At 42.2% G+C, this 24,258-nt stretch overlaps 1 non-coding gene across 1 annotated transcript; it reads right to left on the reverse strand.

Moving 5' to 3' along the window:
* Window positions 1–23,926: 23,926 nt before the first annotated feature.
* On the reverse strand, window positions 23,927–23,998 carry Trnah-gug. The gene has a single exon. It is a non-coding gene; the product is annotated as a tRNA-His (tRNA).
* Between the last annotated feature and the right edge of the window lie 260 nt (window positions 23,999–24,258).

Below are 24,258 nucleotides of genomic sequence, written 5' to 3' on the forward strand. Positions count from 1 at the left end.
GCGCCACCGTAAGGGGTATATATAGGAACTGTAAAGCCCGGGTAGTTCAATCTCTCCTGTGGTGTCGCCGTCACAGTGCGGTCAGCCTGTACATTATGGTTATGATCGTTTTCTGTTGTCGGGTGTTGGCAGTCTTGCTGCAAGACGAATGTCGTCACAGTGACGAGTATGGTTCTGAACCACAAAGCATGGATGGTACCTGGTACATGTATGTATCTTACAGTAAGATGTTACACCGTCGGTGACTGGCGTTGTTCTGAAATTATATGGATCTAATGACGTTACTGGGTTTGTAAAAGGAATATTTCAATGTAGATTAAATGCCTCTGCGAGTGCTATAGGGGAAGCCACATTGTGTGTTTGTTGTTTATATCTGGCTTGACAAGGTTTTGGTTGGTTGGTTGGTTTGTTGTTTAACGCCGCACTCAGCAATATTCCAGCTATATGACGGCGGTCTGTAAATAATCGAGTCTGGACCAGACAATCCAGTGATTGACATCAAGAGCATCGATCCACGCAATTGGGATCGATGACATGCATCAACCAAGTCAGCGAGCCTGACCACCCGACCCCGTTAGTCGCCTTTTACGACAAGCATAGTCACCTTTTACGGCAAGCATGGGTTGCTGAAGACCTATTCTATGCCGGAATCTTCACGGGTAGACGAGGTTTTGGAAGAGAATGGGTACAGTTTAGCGTTTAGCACAGCGGGATGTGAAGAATGAGCTTCACACCTAATTCCCATGTGAGGATTCGAACCCGTGTTTTCAAACCCTTCACCTGAGCTATCCATAACCCGCAATATAGAGTAAGTTCAGACAACCCAAGGAAGTCAGCACTTGCATACATCTTTAGTTATAATACGAAAAGGTTCCGTCGATTTGCTTTGGAAGTTGTCGGATACCGAGTAGCCTTTCTCTAAGGATGTAATGAATGATTCGTCCATTGGTGTATAGTCATTCTATCCTTATAATAGGCAAGTCTAGATAAGCGGACAGTTTATAAGGACGCCAGCACTTTTAAGGGACTTATTATTTATATAATTTAGAAATTGTGATTTAAACTAATATTTATTGCCTTATAGACTTGTGCAAGTCTAGGTACTGAGGTATGGTAACAGTAAAGGAGTTTGTGACTACTGTGGAACAATGGGAGACCGTCCGTCATTGCTATCAGTGCCAGTCGTGACGACTCTCTGTTGTAAAGTATCCGCTTAATGAGTGATAAATATGCAGCGTCCATCACAACAGGTTGTGCTATCCCGCAATCAATCACTATTGGCTTGAGTGTAGCAGCTGCCGCGATCCTCCTCGCTCTAACGGACGTCTTCACTTTTTGCTTTCTCCCCATTCAGCACCGACTGACAGGGAATGAGTTTACAGAAAACTGTTTAACTGTCTGCAAGAGGCAGGACCCATTATCACGGTCTCAATTAATTGCCATTGTGTTCTTTCTGTTCTCGGACGGGCGTGAAACGCTAGCATTAGTGCGTCCCTATCAGACGCAGTGTAACAAATGGTCTACAAGCAAGCCGAAGGACAATGAAACAGTATGTAGTCGCTTCTCAACCGTGATGAGCCCAAATCGATGCTGCGTTGATATTAATTGCAGTCAATTTATGGCAAGGGATAATGGATTTAATGTTTTTGTATCATGGAGACCAGAAACTATTTATCAAATCGTGACAGCATGTGGAACGACCTCCTCCGGCTCCTTTGGGGACGTGCACGTGAGTGGCTTTGTTCCGTCACATGTTGCGCCGGTTCAAGGATATGGAATATCGATATTAATAACAAACACCATTAAATATTTCCAAGGTTGCTGATATTAATGAAAACAGATATTTCTGTTGGAATGTAAACTTGGTGTTATAATTGAATCTAGCTAGTGGGACAACATAAGCTCGTGATAACAACGAGCCCTTGTTTATTATTATTATAAATTATAAAATTATTGATTTAATTTTAGAGTTGAGAAGGGTATTGTGTAAGATCAGATATCATAGACTAAATGTTAGTCTAGTTAAACTAAACACACATGTGTGTACTCGGCTGTGTATTACAACACCACTGTGGCGCTGACTAACCAACAACTTTATACTGAACACATCACAGATTATTCTTCCCCGCCCTTAAGGCGGGGAAGTATAGTGGAAACGTTAAATTTGTGGCATGTATGTCGACATGTTGGTTTATTTGAAATTTCAAGCCACGCATTTACGGAAACAAAACATACAAATCATGTGCGTCGAATGTTGATGCTATTCTTTTCCAGCATTAAGAGATACTTCAAAATCGTCTTTATGTAGTTAATTGATGCATCTGACCGTTTCTGGTCATTAGCTGACATTATTAAACCATTCATGTGTAATCCGATGTCCTTTTTTCCTCAAGGACTAATTTTCTGATTTTCACGGTGTATACAAAAGAAGAATTGTGCTCCGGAGATCGTAAATAACAGCATAATAAAAAATATGATCTGAATATGCTTATTCATGAAAAACGACGACATCTCAATTTAAATGTAATATGGTTGAATTCCATATTCTACATACCACACTTTTGATTGTTTGGATGCTCATGTTCACTGGAAATATTTGGAATAGTTATATTCCGTATTTTGAATTAACCCAGTCCCCCGTGTGTGTTTTTTAATCAGTGCACCGCACATAACCACATGTGAAACGTTTGGTAGCAAAGTCAAAGCAAAATCGGAGTAGTGTGTCAGCGAATTTGCATCAAGGCTGTAGTATTTTTCAACCGTTTAATGGAATTCAATGTACAGCCGTAGCTCTGGTCATTCATATATTTTGTGTCCCATAGCTCAAATCTATTTGCGTCTGTACCGTGTTCCACTGACCTCGATAATCTGTTGGATGAAGGCACAGCTCTCTACAGCCACAAAGTTAACACCGAAGGCTATGAGGAGTATTTAGGTCATAATCAGTCCCAAGCAGCCACTGCCTCAAGCGATATTGTCTACATAACAGATCAGTTTTATGGCTCCGTCACATGTGATCCAAATATTAAAGCAGGGAAAACAAATTTCATAGAATCATTTCAAAAAGCAATATTGATATCACCGTCACTTTTGGTAACTTTTAATGATGTCTCCATTGCAATTTTTACGGATTTCGATTCGTATGCATTACTTGACTGTCATCAGCGGCTCCGGAATGGTCTTGGTCAGATTGATCCGAATGGACAAGCGGTTTTACTTCTGTTTAGTAGTATGGATGAATTGTCATGTTACATCTTAACAGTATATATATATCAGGCTACTATGCTTGTCGTAAGAGGCGTCGATCCCAATTACGTGGATCGATGCTCATGATATTAGGCACTGGATTGTCTGGTCCAGACTCGATTATTTACAGACCGCCGTCATATAGCTGGGATATTGCTGAGTGCGGCGTTAAACGACAAACCAATCAATCATCATCATATGAACTCAAACCAGTCATTGTTACAAGTAAACCACATTCCACAACAGTTACTGACACTGGATAAAAGACAGTATATAGAAAAAAACAAGTAACTCAACTCATCATGATCACAATTAGTATTCTTTGAAAGAAAGAAATACAAAAAAAACCTGACAAAAAAACGTAAAACAAGGGACGAGGAATCTCCGTTATTGATTAGTCCCGGTATTGAAATGTTCTCCAACTACGTGATAATATTTTGAGTATGTGCATCTGTGGTTGTGACAAAAAGACCTTATCTAGTATGACTTGTTTTGCCATATGAAGCCCTTAGTATTTTCATTTACATTATTATAACCAAATGCTAAGTGTAAAAAGAATGTGATCTATTTTTTGAGTATGTGCATCTGCCAATGTTGTTGGCAGTTTTGATACTATTTCCACATGTTTACATTTGTGCCAGAAATTGCTTCCATTTCCTTCGATCTACTTTTTAAATAAAGACCCAGGTAAGAATAGGTCTTCAGCAACCTGTGCTTGCCGTAAGAGGCGACGAACAGGATGGGGTAGTCAGGCTCGCCGATTTGGTCGATGCATAACATCATATTCCAATTGCGTAGTTCGATGCTCTTGGTGTCAATCACTGGATGATCTGGTCCAGACTGGATTATTTACAGACCTCCGTCATATGGCTTGAATAATGCTGAGTGCGGCGTTAAACAAGAAACTATTTTTAAATAGACCTACCCTATGCAAATGTATCAACTGTATTGCCCAATACTCAAAATAAATAATATTTTTTTCCACAACAGCGTTGTCTTATTTGTGGTTAATATAATTATGCTCCATCATGCCTTTCAGTAACATCATAATTATGCGTTTGTGAGGCATCACATATGGCGGGGAACTTTGATGCTCTGCATCAATGTTTTCTTGTACTTGTATAGCATGCTGTCAGGAAATGGCTCTGTACAAATGTTGCACGGAGTTTTCCCTCACGTCTAACCACGTGCGCGTCATGGCATCAGACAGTTAGTCTGCCAGCTCGGGGAGGAATTAAAATAATCTTTGAAGTGTTTACATGGCTGTAGTCGTCCAATCTACACTTTAAGGGAACTTCGTGAAACACGAAAATAAACAAGGAGTAGACTTGATTTTAAAGATAATGTTTTAAACCAAATGTTGATGTTTATATATCTGCAATATTTTGCTAATTGTAGTAGATGCATAAAGATAAAGCTTTCTCATTACTGTCTACGTTCCATATCTATAGACCTACGTTTTATTTATCTATTAATACGTTTTACTATATTCTGGTGCTTGTATCCAGGAAGAACTGTCTACGTTCTATATCTATAGGCCTACGTTTTATTTATCTATTAATACGTTTTACTATATTCTGGTGCTTGTATCCAGGAAGAACTTTCTACCTTCTATATCTATAGACCTATGTTTGATTTATCTATTAATACGTTTTACTATATTCTGGTGCTTGTATCCAGGAAGAACTGTCTACGTTCTATATCTATAGACCTCTGGGTTTTTTTTTATCTATTAATACGTTTTGCTATATTCTGGTGCTTGTATCCATGACGAACTGTCTACGTTCTATATCTATAGACCTCTGTTTTATTTATCTATTAATACGTTTTACTATATTCCGGTGCTTGTATCCAGGAAAAACTGTCTACGTTCTATATCTATAGACCTATGTTTTATTTATCTATTAATACGTTTTACTATATTCTGGTGCTTGTATCCAGGAAGAACTGTCTACGTTCTATATCTATAGACCTATGTTTTATTTATCTATTAATACGTTTTCAATATTCTGGTGCTTGTATCCAGGAAGAACTGTCTACGTTCTATATCTATAGACCTATGTTTTATTTATCTATTAATACGTTTTCAATATTCTGGTGCTTGTATTCAGGAAGAACTGTCTACGTTCTATATCTATAGACCTATGTTTTATTTAAATATTAATACGTTTTACTAAAGACCTATGAGGTTTTTAATCTATAAATACGTTTTACTATATCCTGGTGCTTGTATCCATGAAGAACTTTCTACGTTCTATATCTATAGACCTATGTTTTATTTATCTATTATTAATATTGATTATCACTATCACCTATCCTTGCTATTCCTGTTTATTGTAGACGTGTCGTCGTGGTGCCGACCATGCCGTAGACGCTGCACTACACTGTGCTTCGTATCCCCGTTATCAGAGCGAGGCTGTCAGGCCATGTAGAAGGGCTACTTCTCACTAAGATTAACTCACTTGTAATCAACACAACACTTCAACTCGGTCGGCCCCGGGGAGTTTAATCATGTTCCTGGCACAAATGATAAGGTTAGCAGCGGCCCTTCTTTCCCGCCAAAATCCAGCCTACGATGTTGTGAACTTCTGTATCCGGAGATAATGGAGGATAGACGAGTCTGGTTGTTGTTACTGGACCACGGAGAGCTGTAACTCCTGACACAGTGAGCTGAAGATACTGGGCGCTGTAATCGGTCCTGCTTCATCACATGACATGGCTTCAAAGTGAACGATGCTCATAAATCGTCGCTCCAATTAAAGTCCCTCATAGGTCAGTAGGGGAGACAACCTAAGCAGTTGCATCACCAATCTTCGCTAGGGGGCGCCACGCGACTGCTGGCAATACCACACGCAGCGCCAACGTAGAGAATTCCCAATGTTCACCGAGGTTGACTTTAAACATTATAGAGATGTGATACCAGTCTAAATTTGTGGAAAGATATAGGCGTAGTAGACCTGCGCGCACGAGTCCATATTGTAAGAAGTTCGTGACCTCGAATCCTCGGCTCTCCCGTGTCCTCAATAACGTCAGTGATTTGTAAACAAGGATGCTACTTACGCGTTTTCTGTCAGTTTTGTTTGTTTGTTTTGAATACACAATGCTATATTTATCCATATTCCCCCTGAGAAAGGTCACCCTGTTTACTGAAGATTGCTTGTGTTTTTTTGTGTTTTTGTTTTTGTTTTGTTTTGTTGGGTTTTTTTGGGTGGTTGGGGGGTGTTTAACGCCGCACTAAGCAATATTCCAACTATATGACGGCGGTCTGTAAATAATCGAGTCTGGACCAGGTAATCAAGTGACTGACATCATGAACATCGATCTACGCAATTTGGATACGACAGGCATTGGTTGCTGAAACACAATCTTGACACAGATCTTCACGGGTGTTTTCTGTCAGTGATCTGAAATGGTCGATATAGATCACTGTGGCAATTTGAGTCAAAATGGGGACAAATTATTAGGTTGAACTGTCTGAGCAACCAATTTTTTTGGTCTTCGAGAGCTCGTGACACGTTTGGTGACTGTAACTGTTTGTCTTTTTTTCATGGGAGTGTAATCGAAGCCCCACCCCAACCCTGTTTTGATTTTTGATTTTTTTTGTTTTGATATACATTAGCATTTAAATTCTCGAAGACACGACTGACATGAATTTTGACAAGATTTTGACTTTGATGTGTTGTGTTTTTTCCAGATGAACAATATATTAACTTGTCCTTGCATGTGTTTGTGACGGGTGCCACCGGTAGGGGAGGACACACTCACCTTGTATCATCACTATTTGGAAGTGATTCATAAACACGTGATCTTGCTACATTCGGAATCGTACAATTTTTTTGTTTTTTGTGGCTTTAATTTCAACTCCTCCATTCATATTCAATGCGATGTTTCGGTATAATTGCTAGTATCTTTATCAAGCAAGGGAAGTCTATTTGTCCCCGTGTCTTTATACTACTGCTTCTAAATGCCACTTGAAAAGGGTTTTTAACTCCTCACAACCTACGAAGCACTACAGCAAGGTAACAAGGACGATCACTCCCTCATTGACAGTACATTTCCCAGTGGAGCATGGCTATTCATTGTTTTACACTCTATCATACAAGGGAATTTCATGCCAATTATCCCGTAGACGAACTGTATATCAATATCCCTCCCGAGTACGACGATAAGGAGATCGATTTCTGAAGCCAGTTCACCCCAAGACGAGCTTATCAATCATAAAGTGATATTTGCTTTTTACATCTACTTGGGCCATGAAACCACGGGTGACTATTAATTATCCTGTCTGTCTAAGAGGACTTTTCGATAGTCATTTTTCAGCTTAAGAAAACAATCTGGGGACAGGCGCGTCTTACCAGCGTAGACGGAGGGGGTGGGCTCGACCTGGAGGGGGTGGCTGTGGAGGGTGATTGATGGACACTCGATGGTCAGTCCGGCTCCCAGGGGGGCGATGTACTTCCGGTCATTCCAATGTGACAAGATGGAGAAGAAAAGGAAGTGCGCGTGGAATTGGGTTCCAACAAAATATTGGCTGGAACCGATGGCGGAAATAGTTTGTATGTCATAGAATTAAATAGTCCTACACCATTACTGTGGAATATATTTATTTTTATGTGTGTAAATGTGTGTGTGTGTGTGTGTGTGTGTGTGTGTGTGTGTGTGTGTGTGTGTGTGTGTGTGTGTGTGTGTGTGTGTGTGTGTGTTTATTTTAACTAAAAGCCTAGGCAAGTCTAGATCAAACTAAACCAAGTCTACTTTCATTCATGCCACATGTTAAAACAGAAGAGTGGGAAAGGTTCTTTTGAAAAAAAATATTTTAATAATTGTTTCATGTTAGTCTAAGAATTGAATTGTAGCCCTTTATATGTGCGAGGAGTTAGTGCAAGATAGTTTAACCTCGCGTGACAGCAATTGTTCTCACGAGAAACTGACATGAAAGGGACGTATAGATTGTGTTAACCGATATGTTTGCTTTGTGCAAGAACAAAATGAGAGTCATTGTCAAACGAAATATACATTTAACTGTATTTGAATACCATGTCTTTTTTTAATGGCTATAATGTAAAACATTACACAAAACGTATTATACATATAGGACATAGTCTGTACACCAAACATGACTGATTCCTCTGATTGATGGGATGAGTCAAGGAATAGGATCCTGATAAGTGAACGTAATGGTGCCATATGAAATTTCACTGCCAGTACGACACATCTGTTTGTGAATAGTAAACAAATCTGCGTTGAGATATTTAATATAACCCGTCGTATCCAATTTCATGGACAATCTGTCACCTCACTCACATGCAATATATGGCTGTCACACTACAAACAGAACACCGCTTCGTGGGTAATTTCAGTGTTTCAATCATGATTGATAACATTGATCTGTTCAGGTGTGAAATCAATCATTCAGACAAAAAAAAACCTCGGCGAGCTTGATCCTAGAAGATTCATGGTGCAAGTGAACTCGTCGTAGACAAAAGGTGTATAATGGACCACGGCGGTAGTTTTGCCATTGCAATAGGGTGTAGTTTTTGCTGTTTAACGCCGCACTCAGGAATATTCCAGCTATATGACGTTAGTCTTTAAACAATCGAGTCTGCCAGTGATGGACATCATGAGCATCGATCTACGCAATCGGGGAGGACTACTTTTATTATTTCGGAAAGTTGGGGAATCTTAATAATACATTCGGGGGAATTCCCTTTCTGCCCATGTGTAGCAGCATGCACGGGACTTTTAGCGAAATTCCTGCATATTTGTTGTCCTTGTGGAGCCGAAGGCCGGGAAGGATGAGACAAGCAGCTACAACTGGGCTCGCTCGCCTGTTCTTTTTTCCGTTCGCCTGGGTTCCACAAATTTCATGTCTTCGGGTTTCATTTCTGACCTGTATTTTTCCCACTGTCTTCTCGTCCTCAGGGAACTAATGTATGAATCTAGCGGTAACTGACCATGTCATTTGAAACAGTCGCCTTCTCCCGGACGGACCACCTTTAAAATACAGTACTACTAACTTGTCAAATTCATCATAATACAATGTGGCGGAAACTCGCCTGTTTTGTCTGCTTTGATTTATATAACTGTTTTTCTTAAGCAAATTGTAGAAACCACGTTTTCATTGTCGAATCTAATTATTATGAGGAATGACTTTGTATTTGTTTCGGTTCAATTTGTTTTGATGTGCAATCCGCATAGCGGATTAATTCATACTAGAGTTTGCACATCTGTTTTTCGATTCGAACTTAAGTGAACCGAAAAAAATAGTCAATCCTTGTATTTGTCTCAACATTGAAGCACTATGACAACTTTGAGAGGCTACCGGACATACGGTCTGTTTTAATTCACCTCCCGTACAGGCCATTACGAGGCAAATTCAGTTAGTGCCACCCGAGGGCTTGGCGTCGCCCTGTGGGGACAGAAATATCCAGGGCCTTCCCGAGTTTGTGTCGGGGACTTGTAACAGTAGTTGCCTAAGCTTAATCAAATAGTATGTTTGTTTCTGAGAGGCAACTTGACCTATTCGAGCACCGTCGGGGGACCGGAGCCAGGATCGGGGACCGACAGGGGGCAGTATCTCGGGTAATGACATTGTTCAGATGATTCTCATGCAGGACGACAAGATGAAGTGGTATTTATGCCGGAATAAACCTGCCCCCTAGTACAGATCTAACCAAAACTTATGCAACCGGAATTTAGTAGTTCTTTTACGTTATGTAAACTGCCAGGAAAAAGAAAGTGTACACCCATGTTTGATGGTGGCTAAAAATATAATAAACAAGTGATGGTTATTCGAAGGTGATGTATTTGATACGGGTATCATCGTTGTCTTTTCCACTTAAGTTTGCATTTTTCGGGGACTATTTTCAGCCAAGTAACGTTTTGATGACGTTTGTAATTTTGGGGTCAAATCTAATAATCAAGTGAATACTTTCTTTGCTCCTGCAGTTTAGTTCCGAAGTCTAAAAGTTACGATTTATATCAAATTGCGTACTGTACTACGTTGTATTGTCATGCTGGATAACTTATCTCTGTGTTCGATGGTGGTGGAATCTTTTTTGAGGTCATCTGTAACGTGACCTTGACCTACATATTCGACGGGGAATTTCGGGAAGACAGGATTTGTTCACACGTTTCACGAACACCCGAAACTTAAAAGTGATGCGTAATTTCATGTTTTTTTAAAATTGTTACTGACACTGTGTTTGAACTTTATTACTTGTGATGTGAATACATCTGATTAGAGACGTAATTATTTAAAGTTACCTTGGTTAATGCATTGCTGTGTCATATAGGAACCACGAGCTAGTTTGTAACCGTTAAACAGATACACAAGGTCGATTTGGGAATACCAACAATTTTTTATTGTTCTTCTTGTTGTTTAACGCGGTCTCAGCAATATCCGAGCTATATGACGACGGCCTGTAAATAATCAATTTGAACCAGGCACACTTGGATATTATGAGTGTCGTCCCTTGCTGTCGCAACCGTGAAGATCCAGGGTAGAATAGGTCTTCAGCAACCCATGCTTGCCGTAAAAGGCGCGACTATGCTTGTCGTAAGGCGACTAAAGGGATCAGGTGGTAAGCCTCGCTGACTTGGGTGATGCATCCAATTGTGTGAATCGATGCTTATGACACCTATCACTGGATTGTCTGGTCCAGACTTGACTATTTACAGACCGCCGTCATATAGCTGGAATATCGCTGAGTGTGGCGTTAAACAACAAACAAACAAACCCACGCCATCGGGACACGGGGCAGACCATTAACCAACTCACGGAGCCTAACCGCCCGTTCCTGGTTGCTCTGTTATGACCAGCAATAGAGTTGCAAACATTTTAAAGACACACTCAGAGCGATGGACTCGCTGTGTTACATGTACTTCAATACCAAATACAAAAATACAAGACGCCATTTAAAGGATCTTGTCTCCTGGTCCAAGGATCGGCCATATTGTTTTCGTGGCAAAGGTTATGTTTGAGAAGGTTATTTGTGAGATTTTCTTGTGACGGCTTCTGTGACACTGGGGATAGCAACCGACGTTGTAAACCCACCAGTGCTTGTTATGCTGACGTTGGAGGCGCCGTGGTTGTAGACTCAACACTTATTCAGATTTAAACAGCAATCGTGAAGCGGCTGATGCACCCTCGGATTCCAGTTCGGTTGATGGGATACATGATGGCCCCCACTGACATCAAGAATCAAAATAGGATAACGTTTTATCGTTTCTTTAAATAACCAGACATCAAAATCGATAAGGCAAATTTGATTATTAAAATCAGATCAAAACCTCATCGACATGATGTACAGAAACTGTAGTACAGAGTTACACGTGGAAACTTGCCTCCAGAGATTGGGATTTCTCCGAGAGCGATACCATGGATGCTGGAGATGTTTGGACCTCTCTCGGGTACCGGTGCTTTACCATAACCACGCCAGGCGATACCAGCTCTGGGACGGAGAACAACGACTAAGGCAGGCAATGTAACATTCTGGCAGGTGCGCGCGCCGCACTGGAGCCCGGCAGAGTCAGTCTGGCGATGATAGATGGCGCGGGGAGTCGTCGATGTAGTGTACAATACCGAGGGGTGTCTTTAATGGCTAATTGCTTCATGCCAAGCGCATCAAAGCAAATATCAAATGTTTGCTGGATGTTCTTATGAAAGGGCTTAATTACTGGCGATGTATTCTGTACAGATTTAGGTTTGTTCGCTGATATGCACCGTCTGTCGCCATCAGCCAAGTCCGACGTCATGAGTTACCGCCCCTGGGTCAATGTCAGGCATTGAGGGACGGATGAGTGATTTCATTCAGTTTCAAAGGGCTTTGTAAATATTTCAAAAAGTTGTATATTTAAATATCACGAGAGGGGGATATTTGTGTAGGCGCGAATTCAAAATGACGTCTAAACTATATATTTGTTGACAGTCGTAGGAAAGGAATCTCATGTTCGTGTTTGGCGGAAAGGCTGGTGTTTGATGGAAAGGCTGGTGTTTGTTGGAAAATCCTGGAGTTGTTTTTTGGAAATGCTGGGGTTTGTTGGAAAGGCCGCTGTTTGTTGGAAGGGCCGGTGTTTGTTGGAAAGGCTGGTGTTTGTTGGAAAGACCGGTGTTTGTTGGAAAGGCCGATGTTTGTTGGAAAGGCCGGTGTTTGTTGGAAAGGCCGGTGTTTGTTGGAAGGGCCGGTGTTTGTTGGAAGGGCCGTTGTTTGTTGGAAAGGCTGGTGTTTGTTGGAAAGGCTGGTGTTTGTTGGAAAGGCCGGTGTTTGTTGGAAGATTGGTATCTGCATTGGGTTTGTTTAAAGGCTGGTGTTTGGTGGAAAGGCTTGTGTTTGTTGGAAAGGCTGGTGTTTGGTGGAAAGGCCGGTGTTTGTTGGAAGATTGGTATCTGCATTGGGTTTGTTTAAAGGCTGGTGTTTGGTGGAAAGGCTTGTGTTTGTTGGAAAGGCTGGTGTTTGGTGGAACATCCTGGAGTTTTTTGGAAAGGCTGGGGTTTGTTGGAAAGGCCGATGTTTGTTGGAAATGTATTGTAAAGGTGCAGGAAAGAGCGGTACTTGAAGGGGACGTTTTTTCTGAGAGAGTTCTTTTTAGGAAGATGTGTTGTTCAGAAAGGGTGGTGTTTGGAAGGGCAATAATTGAAAGGAGTGATGTACAGAAAGGGTTGTTTGGAACGGGCTGTGTTTCGGAAGGGTAGTGATTGGGAAAGGGTTGTGTTTGGGAAGGGTAGTGTTTTGGAAGGGTTGTTTGGAAGAGGTTGTGTTTGGAACGGGTTTGTGTTTGGGAATGGTTGTGTTTTGAAAGGGTTGTGTTTGGGAATGGTTGTGTTTGGGAAGGGTTGTGTTTTGGAAGGGTTGTGTTTGGGAAGGGTAGTTTTAGGGAAGAGTTGTGTTTGGGAAGGGTTGTTTGGGAAGGGTTGTGTTTGGGAAGGGTTGTGTTGGGGAAGGGTAGTTTTAGGGAGGAGTTGTGTTTGGGAAGGGTTGTTTGGGAAGGGTTGTGTTTAGGAAAGGTTGTCTTTGGAAGAGTAGTGTTTGGGAAGGGTTGTTTGGGAAGGGTTGTGTTTGGGAAGGGTTGTGTTTGGGAAGGGTAGTTTTGGGGAAGGGTTGTGTTTGGGAAGGGTTGTTTGGGAAGGGGTTGTGTTTGGGAAGGGTTATGTTTGGGAAGGGTAGTGTTTGGGAAGGGTAGTGTTTGGGAAGGGGTTGTGTTTGGGAAGGGGTTGTGTTTGGGAAGGGTTGTGTTTGGAAAGGGTTGTGTTTGGGAAGGGTTGTGTTTGGGAAGGGTAGTGTTTGGGAAAGGTTGTGTTTGGGAAGGGTTGTGTTTGGGAAGGGTTGTGTTTGGGAAGGGTAGTGTTTGGGAAGGGTAGTGCTTTGGAAGGGTTGTTTGGAAGGGGTTGTGTTTGGGAAGGGTTGTGTTTGGGAAGGGTAGTGTTTTGGAAGGGTTGTTTGGAACGGGTTGTGTTTGGAACGGGTTTGTGTTTGGGAAGGGTTGTGTTTGGGAAGGGTTGTTTGGGAAGGGTTGTGTTTGGGAAGGGTTGTTTGGGAAGGGTTGTGTTTGGGAAGGGTAGTTTTGGGGAAGGGTTGTGTTTGGAAAGGGTTCTGTTTTGGAAGGGTTGTGTTTGGGAAGGGTTGTTTGGGAAGGGTTGTGTTTGGGAAGGGTTGTGTTTGGAAGAGTAGTGTTTGGGAAGGGTTGTGTTTGGGAAGGGTTGTGTTTGGGAAGGGTTGTGTTTGGGAAGGGTTGTTTGGGAAGGGTTGTGTTTGGGAAGGGTTGTGTTTGGGAAGGGTTGTGTTTGGGAAGGGTTGTGTTTGGGAAGGGTTGTGTTTGGAAGAGTAGTGTTTGGGAAGGGTTGTGTTTGGGAAGGGTTGTGTTTGGGAAGGGTTGTGTTTGGGAAGGGTTGTTTGGGAAGGGTTGTGTTTGGGAAGGGTTGTGTTTGGGAAGGGTTGTGTTTGGGAAGGGTTGTTTGGGAAGGGTTGTTTGGGAAGGGTTGTGTTTGGGAAGGGTTGTGTTTGGGAAGGGTTGTGTTTGGGAAGGGTTGTTTGGGAAGGGTTGTGTTTGGGAAGGGTTGTGTTTGGAAAGGGTTGTGTTTGGAAAGGGTTGTGTTTGGGAAGGGTTGTTTGGGAAGGGTTGTGTTTGGGAAGGGTTGTGTTTGGGAAGGGTTGTTTGGGAAGGGTTTTGTTTGGGAAGGGTTGTGTTTGGAAAGGGTTGTGTTTGGAAAGGGTTGTGTTGGGGAAGGGTTGTTTGGAAGGGGTAGTGTTTGGGAAGGGTTGTGTTTGGGAAGAGTTATGTTTGTGAAGGGTTGTCTTTGGAAAGGGTTGTGTTTGGGAAGGGTGCATTGTATGTGAGAGAACCATTAAGCTACCACATCCGATTACAGGAGACAAAGGATGCCTAGATGAACCATTACGGGCGAGCCTGGGAAACGAGAACTGGTATATGCAGGTTCCACAGACAACAAGAGTCGAGACTAAACAGGTAAACGACACCAGCTTGTGCAAGCTGGAAACCAGAAGGTCGGTCCACACACACTCGATCTATGGTAGACTGAAATGTGGGATACCACAACATCCTTTGTCTTCTCTTGGATATCCGCCATACAAGAATACATGCCACATTCTAGCCTGAGGTACATGAGCGAATGTAGTTTGATGACGCTGTGATCCAGTTTCCGACATCTGGTTTTATTAGTAAACGTTCCATGACTAATTAATGCTCCGAAATAGCATCATTAACACTGAACCCGATGATGAAACTGGAATACTGCCCTCGTATATCCGGTCATGTCGGTCAGCTTGGCTGAAAGCCCACGGCTAGTCCTGACGCTAAATTACTTTGTACATCTATAAATCCTATTTCATTATCAGCTGAAGCCGTATGTTATCAACTTAGAAATCAGCTTTCATATATCAGGTTTCCTCGTGTTGGTCGTGTGACAGTTAATGACGGCGACAGCGACAGCAGTGTTGGGCATCCACTTCCTCATCAGTCTTACAACCTCTGTCTGCGCATGTCTGTTAATATGGAGTTGAGATAGAATGACTTGTATTTTGTGTGTTGGGACAATGCTGCAATTGGAGATACAACATAACAATGCGCTGCTGACCACGGTAGAAACTGTATACTCCCTCCCCATGCACAAACTATCAAAGTGCGTGTTCCAGTTTTTCCTCTGTGAACGTTAGTGAGTGAGTGAGTTAAAATTTAAAGTCACATCGGCAGTATTCAGTCATATCGTGACTAGAGCATTTATTGAGTAATAACACTTAAAAAAAAACATGTCGACGAGGGACAGTACAACAACTAAAATACCACAGTTTATTTAAAACTTGTATTGGAGCATTAGAAAAGTATAGCTATTATTTGACAGAACAAATTAAAACCGGGCAATAGATCGCAAGCAACCAAATCGCAAGGAAGATTACCATACCAGGGATCGTGGTGACTTACAGTACATTTTCTTTTTACAAATATACCACGATTAGCAACGTGGCAGTATAATGGAATCCCAGAAGGACCATTTTCGCGTTGTCGCCTTTGCAAAAACAAGCAAAAGGTGTCAAAATTAACCAAAGCGCGACAACGCGACATTTTGGCCATTTGTCGCATTGTCGCGCTTTGAATAATCTTTTTTATTTTACCAAAGAGCGACAATGCGACATTTTTCAAGATCAAAATATGCCGCGTTGCCGCATTGTCGCGTCACCAAAAATGTGTAGAAAAGATTTTGACAATGTCGCATTGTCGCGTTGTCGTTGATTTTGACACTTTTTGCTTGATTCTGTAAGGGCGACAATGCAACAACGCGACAATGTCCCTTCTAGGGTTCCATAAAGTATGGATACTTTGAATGACGGACAGGGGGGCAAGAACGGTATAGGTAACGGTCCCGTTATCATATATATATATAAGAGGCGATTAACGGGATCGGGTGGTCAGGCCTGCTGACTTGATAGATGCATATCATGGTATTCCATTTACGAAGATCGACGCTCACGATGTCAATATTGCTGAGTGCGGAGCTAAACAGCAAAAAGATTTATTCATATTGTTACATACGCACGCAATGATGTTACGAACACCCCGCAATACAGTTATCATTAATATGACACACTCATAAAACGATTACGATTGGGTTTTTTAAATATTGAATAACCACACGTGTGTTGGCGGAGCCTACAAGAGTTGAAACGCCAAAACCAGTTCATCGTAAGTTCGTAACCTGTCGCTCTTTTTTTCATATTCATCACAAACATATTTACTACGATTAAGACATTGTTTCCATCGCGGCCGCTGACCGCCTCCAACCTCTACATCCGGGCTCTGATGACCGCAGTATCTCGTCACGCCCTCAGCATCTACATCCGGGCTCCGCGGTTTGAAGTAGTTCTCTGTCACCGTAAGTAATTATGTACGGAGTGTGAGAGAAGCCATCAATAACACTGAGTTACTACCTATGTAAAGATATGTAGCACCGGTGGCATTAGCGCTACTGTTGGATGATGGTAATGGCCCAGGATGTGATGGGGCCTCCTCCACACTATCTCCATCGCTGTCGGCTGACGACTTCTCTGTTCTCTGCCATTCGACGGAGATACACGACAAGTCGACAGGGACGTGATGGGCACGAGGAAGGGTGGGTGGGGGACAGGGACGGAGATGGGCACGAGGAAGGGTGGGTGGGGGACAGGGACGAGATGGGCACGAGGAAGGGTGGGTGGGGGACAGGGACGGAAATGGGCACGAGGAAGGGTGGGTGGGGGACAGGGAGGGGAAGATTGAGGGGAAGATAAAAATGTTTCGGGTCAAATATCATTGAAATTACCAGGCCGCCGAGTCTGACCACGCGATACACTACGTCGCCTGTTACAAAGTCCTGGGGACATATTCTAACCCGGGTCCCTATATACATATTCCACAGTCAGTTTAAAAAAACCAACCTTCCTCTTCTGCTGTTTTCAATGTGGAATCAAGGAAACTAGACTTGGTTTATTTTAAAGAAATATTTTCATAGATTTAGTGTGTAAAGTCTACAGTAGACCCAAAGCAACACATACCTTTTCACGCACATACGCAACACACGCTGATTGACCTACGATACCGCGGGGCACAAAGAGGAGGGGGGGGGGGGGGGGGAGAGAGAGAGAGAGAGAGAGAGAGAGAGAGAGAGAGAGAGAGAGAGAGAGAGAGAGAGAGAGAGAGAGAGAGAGAGAGAGAAAATATATACAGGGTGTCAGGACCGCAGATGATCAAAGACGTACAATTATTAATTCTAATAATTTCAATAACACACAGTACCAACTGTATTCGCCGTGACCTTACAAGTGTATCTGTTTAATATGACTTTGACACTGTTTTCCCTACAACTTGTTCCCTTGACATGTGTGATGGAACAGGCGTGTCCTGTCGCCCTGGGGTCAGGGCAGTCACGTTCACAATTAACACAAATCGAAGCCAATTGTAACTAATAGATTCATACTGCCGGACTTTCTGCTGACCATTAATTATATCTCACACGATTATTGTCATAATGAATTGAATTTACCGAATTTCCGCCCAGCAACGACGCAGGATTCGTCCGTTCTCTGTCCATTACAGACATTGTCCATTGCTATGTGTTTTAATAAACGCCAGGGACACAATTTGCCACATTAAATCCCCGCGTGTCGTCCCCGCGTTAACGCTGTTCCCTATGGGATCCTCACATCCCACATCCCCCGAGAGTGCATCTTTGGCACACCCTCACGCTTTCTTCGCTCTGATCATGCTTCGGGGTTCGAGGGAACGCTGGTCTGGGGAAGTGCTATATCAGCAGATAACGTTGTGATATACACGAGATTTGAAGAAATTACTCCACGGTGTCTGAAGTCATGGTTGGCGCCTCTCCAGGTGAGCGGAGCGCCTACCGTGCATATGACTGAGGGCTTACACACACACACACCTCCCCCCACACACCCCCAACCCCGACTTACGCCGTATAAAGTACCCGGATCGCAAGCATCGTTCATCAACCTCCACCGATGTGGCCGACATTGTGTTGTTAGTCCGCAGCTTAACCAGCTTCAATAAAACATCCAGGTATTATTAATGATAATTTCCAGAAATGTAGGATGTGTGCCAATATGTAAGCATGAAAACATAATCACAACATCAAATACCGGGAGAATAACGGGGTTGAACATATTGCATATATCACGCCCATACAAATATACTGTATGACGTCACACTAGAAACGACGTCATAGCTGAAGATTATTGACGTCATTTGACAAATTGTGGTTCCGCTGCTGTTGCGACTTTTAATTGGTCTCTGTACAGCTTCTTCGGTAATAAATAGAACATTATATTCCTGTTCATGTCATACTATGTTTACGGCAGAGTGCTTAAATTCCACTATATTTCCCTGGCTCTTGCTCGGAAAGTACCGGAATTTAGACACTCGTGTCGTAAACATAGTATGACATGAACACTCATATAATATACTCTCGCTCTCGCTCGGATAATACCAGAATTTAGACAGTCGTGTCGTAAACATAGTATGACATGAACACTCATATAATATACTCTCGTTCGGAAAATACCAGAATTTAGACAGTCGTGTCGTAAACATAGTATGACATGAACACTCATATAATATCCTCTATTCAATCCCACTTACGTCCGTCCACATTTACCGATGTTTGGGTGATTCTCAAGAAAAACATGACTGCTAACAGTTGACACTAAATGGAAAATGGTGTATTCACACACTGATTCAAAAGTTGATTCATTAAGTTGAAATACATCTCAACTTCGATTATTTTGAGAATGACGTTTTATGATATTTTTATTACCTTCGTGTCTTCCCGTATCTTAAATAATATTTACAAAAACAACAAATTTGTCGGGAGGTTTTCTCGAAAAAAACGCGTGTATTATATAAACTGTATTATTAATTATTTTCGATACGGAAACACGCTAAGGTTAATATTCTCTATTGACCGTGAAAGTGTTAATAGCTTGAAGCCATGAATATGAGAGTTGGGGCTTACACCCGTGTTGACGACAATACAAGTCAAACTTTCTTTCAATGGAATACACTCTATAATAATGTTAATATAATAGACGACAGTCAAGATATTTACACTTACTACAAAACACGTCAATCTTGAGACTTATACCTTATACAAAACACGTCACTCAAAAGCTTTATACTTTATACAATATTTATACAATACATATCCGTCAAAAGTCTAATAAGCCAGTCTAGAGATTTAGACTTAATACGACACCCCTGGGTCAAGAGGCTGGCCTTCATGCCGCAGATTGCCGCCGCCGAGGACGCCGCAGCAAACCTTTATGCACTGAAGACTCAACGGAGTAGCTGCCAGCGAGTCTCTGCATTCATCACATACTGAGCAACATACATCTTCACCTACATATCGGGCGAGAGCGAGGGAAATACCGCAATTAAGGCACGAGTGTCGTAAACATAGTATGACATGAACAGGAATATAATGTTCTATTTATTACCGAAGAACATGTCTACATACAGCGACGAACTTTATGTGGCAACAGCAGCGGAACCACAATTTGTCAAATGACGTCAATAATCTTCAGCTATGACGTCGTATCTAGTGGAACGTCATTCCAACCTCACGTCACAATAGGGACGGTCGGGTAGCCTAGTGGTTAGAGCGTTCGCTCGTCACGCCGAAGACCCGGGTTCGATTCCCGACATGGGTACAATGTGTGAAGCCCATTTCTGGTGACCCCCGCCATTGCTGGAATATTGCTAAAAGCGGCGTAAAACCATACTCACTCACTCACGTCGCAATAAGTTTAAACGACGTGAACAACGCCGTTCGAATGAGTGAAACAATACGCTGTTGTCTCGTGGCGTGATATGACCCTAGGGCACATATGTTTTTTTATGAACTCGGATGTGTTTGCCCTTGTAGGTAATAAACCTTATATTAAAGCCTCGTCAAAATGAAGGGTGGCTGAAACAAGTTTCGACCAGACGTTCCCAATCGTGAAAGAAATAATGCACATAATGCTTGCTGCCACGTCAACTCTCCCCTTCTATCACGAAGACTGCGATCACTTCGTGTCTTAAGAAAACTGGAAATCGTTGATCAATTCCCACGTGGTTTAGCTGCTCCAATACTGACCTCAACCGTGCACCTGTTCACCCACCTGTCCGCGTCAACATTATTTCCAGTGGTAAGTCATTATACGAGCGCTTCTATACGCCGGTCTTCCGTAAATCATATTCAGCGAAATGACATAAAACACCCGATGTAGTTTTCTAACTTACGGAATCGTGTAAATGGCGACTTACGTTTCTCGTTAAGTCTGATTCGGTTGTTCAGAAAGTTAACAGGTGCAACTTTACCACTGTTTTACCAGGATAGGCTGCCAACCCCCTTTTGGTAGGCGGGATTCGGGGGGTCTATTTCGGGGACATTCGGGATTCAGCAGTGTGGTGCGGGGGACGCAAATAAATCGTATTTGGAACGCAGATTTAACATTTAAACAAAAATAGTGTGCGTAAATAGTTCCTTTGTATTTAGATGTTTTATTTTTTCGATAATTTTTCAGTAAGTGAACTGTTAAGTAGTATGTGGGATTTAGGGGTGGGCAATGAAACGCAGAGTGAATTATTAGAGGGTATTCGGGATTGATGGGAGTGGGGTTGGCACTCTCCGAAGGCTTTTGTCTCGTCGTCTATCCCAAACAAACAACCCTAATTTACTTAACGATAAAGTCCATCCTGTCCAAAATTCTTAAATGGCATTTACGACGTCCCGTTAAGATATGCCTCTGCCTAATACCTCTGTGAAGCTTCTATTGTTTGTCGTCAAGCAGGCCCGTGATGAGGGGTCACGACAAGGGGGACTTCTCGGCAGTAATTGGTCATTGGAAATACTACCAACGACATTTGGCATGTCCCGCACGGGGCTACCCTCAGTGGGGACGTCTGCATTATTCATGAAACAATCTCAGTTAATGCGACCTAAAATTCAAACTGTCAATCAAGGCACACTCCACGCAAATCACAAAACGAAATTCAATATAAGCCACATTGCACTCCAGACGTCTTTGAGACAGCCCCTGCAGTGCGGAACGTCCGTTTTGCACGTGCGGGACACGGAAATAAAATTACCCGACGGCTTAATGTCTCAACAGCCATACGTGTTGAATACCTGTGGACGTTAATTGCACGTGTTAGCGCACTTACAGGTGTTGAGCGTTAACTAGCGTTGATATGTACAACCGTTATGTGAGATCACGCAACAGTATGGCCTCAGACCACAATTAATTTCCTTCTTTGCTATCTACAGTGACATGACAGCCCACCATAATTATTATCAGTCGTAGGCTGTTCTCCTGTTGCATGCTGACCAACCTGCCACTTGTCACTTAAAACACAAACTTACGTCCAGGATCCACCACCTTGCTTTCGCAGTAACCACTGTCAACAATGCTCACCGGAAGTTTCGAGCCGAAACACACACAGCGGCCTTCAACTTGGGGTCAAATCATGGGAAGCTGGAATCAATACCTTCACAGATTGGGGCTTACAAAAAATTGACAGCAAACTACAATGTCTTATCTTTCATTTAAGCTATCACAAGTCACTCCAAAAAAATTGCCACAGGCTGAACAGCCCATTTCAACTGGGTACTATATTCTCCTATTTTCCTTCCGGTTCATGGTAAAACTTAGGGGGGATAACTGTGGTCTGAGGCCGTATACCACGTTTTAGTAATAAAAACAGGTTATAAATTCTTAGAAGAAAATGAGTTTTGACATTTCAACTCAACCGATGACGTATTTGCAAAATAATACAAGTTATAGAGGTTTCAAAGAGGATGAAAAAGTCAGGAATTGTTTAAATGAAGAAAAGACATTTTGAAGTCACGAAGAAATAATGTGGTGTTTTATTTTCTCTGCTTGTGTTTCATTTGATCTGACAGCGTCTTATGTATACGTTAAAGACACAAAGATGTAAATGGTATGTCGTTCCCGAAATGATGGATCATTACATACGTTTCAGCTAGTTCTGTATACATCAGCTGAGAGTGGATATATTTAAAAAGGTAGTCCAACTCAAGTCTAGAATGATTGGGCAAGTCTAGATTTCCCCAGATCCAGAAATAAAGCTTTGGTCTGGGCTCCATTTGGATTGAACTTTTTTTCAGAGATATATATTTTAAATATGATAACTTTATTTCTGTGACAAAATGTCAGTCTAAAAGTTCTGGAACAAACAGTTTTGTTTCGACTCCGTTGTGAAGTACATAAGGAACTGTCATTTGTCATCCCCCCCCCCCCCCCCCCCCCCCACACACACACACACACACAAACACACCTCCCCCTGCCTGTATCACAAATGTCCAGTCCGTACAAAAAAAACTCAAAATGTCCGTGCATTTCACGTGGTTACCCTCTCTGATAAAGCTGTTGAAAGTGTTTTCGAACCAAAGCCCGTTCCCACGCCAGTTACTTCATTTGCAAGGGAAATATGTTGATCTTAGGGCACCCCGGTGTTAATTATTCGCTGTTGGTGCGCGTGTGTAATCACGTGACACTTTGATGTGCCAATCACACGATGCGCCACCGAGAATGTGCTTCAGCGAGTGTGGCACCATGCCAAAATATTATTAACGTATTCAATAATAAGACGGGGCTTCAGACAACGAAATGAGCAAATTTGGCACTAAATTGCCAATACATTGAGGACGCAATTTGATCTCAACATCAACTTCACCAACTTCAGGAACTAATGCCCAATAAAACAGAAATAAACTCTTCCAGCATCCGGGCAATCTCGAATTTGGCACGTGCAGCGTTCCCCGGGCAAGTAAAGAATGAAACCCACGTGCCTGTGTGTGACCATCTCCCCAACCCCGTCCCAAGTGGCCATTGTCTGCAGTTCAGTGAAACGAAAGGCCATATCTGACCGACTATAGCACGCATAGAGTCAATATTAACTCTATAAGGTTCAAAAACACTGCCACCTGATATATCCCAGAAGTAAATATACTGTGTTTTTCTGAACGGCTTGTGAAATGACAAGTTCGTGACGTTTCACGCGAAAGCTGTCAGCCACATTTCAAGTTTCAGGCTTTATTTATCAATATATTTCTTCGGTCTTATACATGTCTTCAGGTGAATGTACAGTGTTATTGTTTGTTGATTTGGTTGTTGTTGCTGCTGCAATGTTTGTTTAGTATTGTTGTTGTTTTTCTTTTTTTCTTTGTTTGTTCTTGTGTTTATATGTTGCAGTGTCGGTAGTCTGTCTTTCAGCCCATCGAGTCTATAATGGTAGCCAAGTCTAGATTACTGCAGTTTCAGGTCTGAAAATGAAGTCTCTGGGCTCCTTTTATTATATTTTTTTGAGATAGTTTAACAACTGTTTTGTCTGTAAAATATGTTCATTTCAGAGACTTGATGTCAGTCTACGGTGTCAGGGTCAAGGTTTGTTGTGTATATTGAGATAACGATATATTGGTGATGAATTACAGTGGACGAAGTGTATTTATTTCATTCACGTTTGAATAACATACGCACGTAAAAATACTGCATCAAAAATATTGTACATTGGTAGTAATTAAAATCATACTGATCGACACAAGCTGTTGCATGAAATTACTCTCACACTAACAAAAGACGCGAATAGTGAAAACAAAATATTGCGCGAGAGCTGCCGTGACCCGGATTCGAACCGGGGTTCTTGCGGCCACAACGCAAAGTCCTAACCACTAGACGATCACGGCTACAGCCCTCGCTGTGAGCGCAGGGCAAAATTATCGACTACTTGACTATCATCAGCGTGATTCTCTTGTCGGCCTTGTTATAGTCGCTTTGAAAGCAGGAATTATACGATATTGTCGGTTGTGTACTGTTGGCATCAACCGTATCGTTACCCCCAGAATACTGTACTAGCAGCTGACCTCTGTACGCTTCATAAGGTATAGTGAGTCCAGTGTCGGCCGAGATCATGCGGCAGTAGGGTTGTTTCACATACATCTGCAAA

This window comes from Haliotis rufescens, unplaced genomic scaffold (genome assembly GCF_023055435.1).
Source record: "Haliotis rufescens isolate VD_foot unplaced genomic scaffold, xgHalRufe1.0.p SCAF_51, whole genome shotgun sequence".
NCBI lineage: Eukaryota > Metazoa > Mollusca > Gastropoda > Lepetellida > Haliotidae > Haliotis > Haliotis rufescens.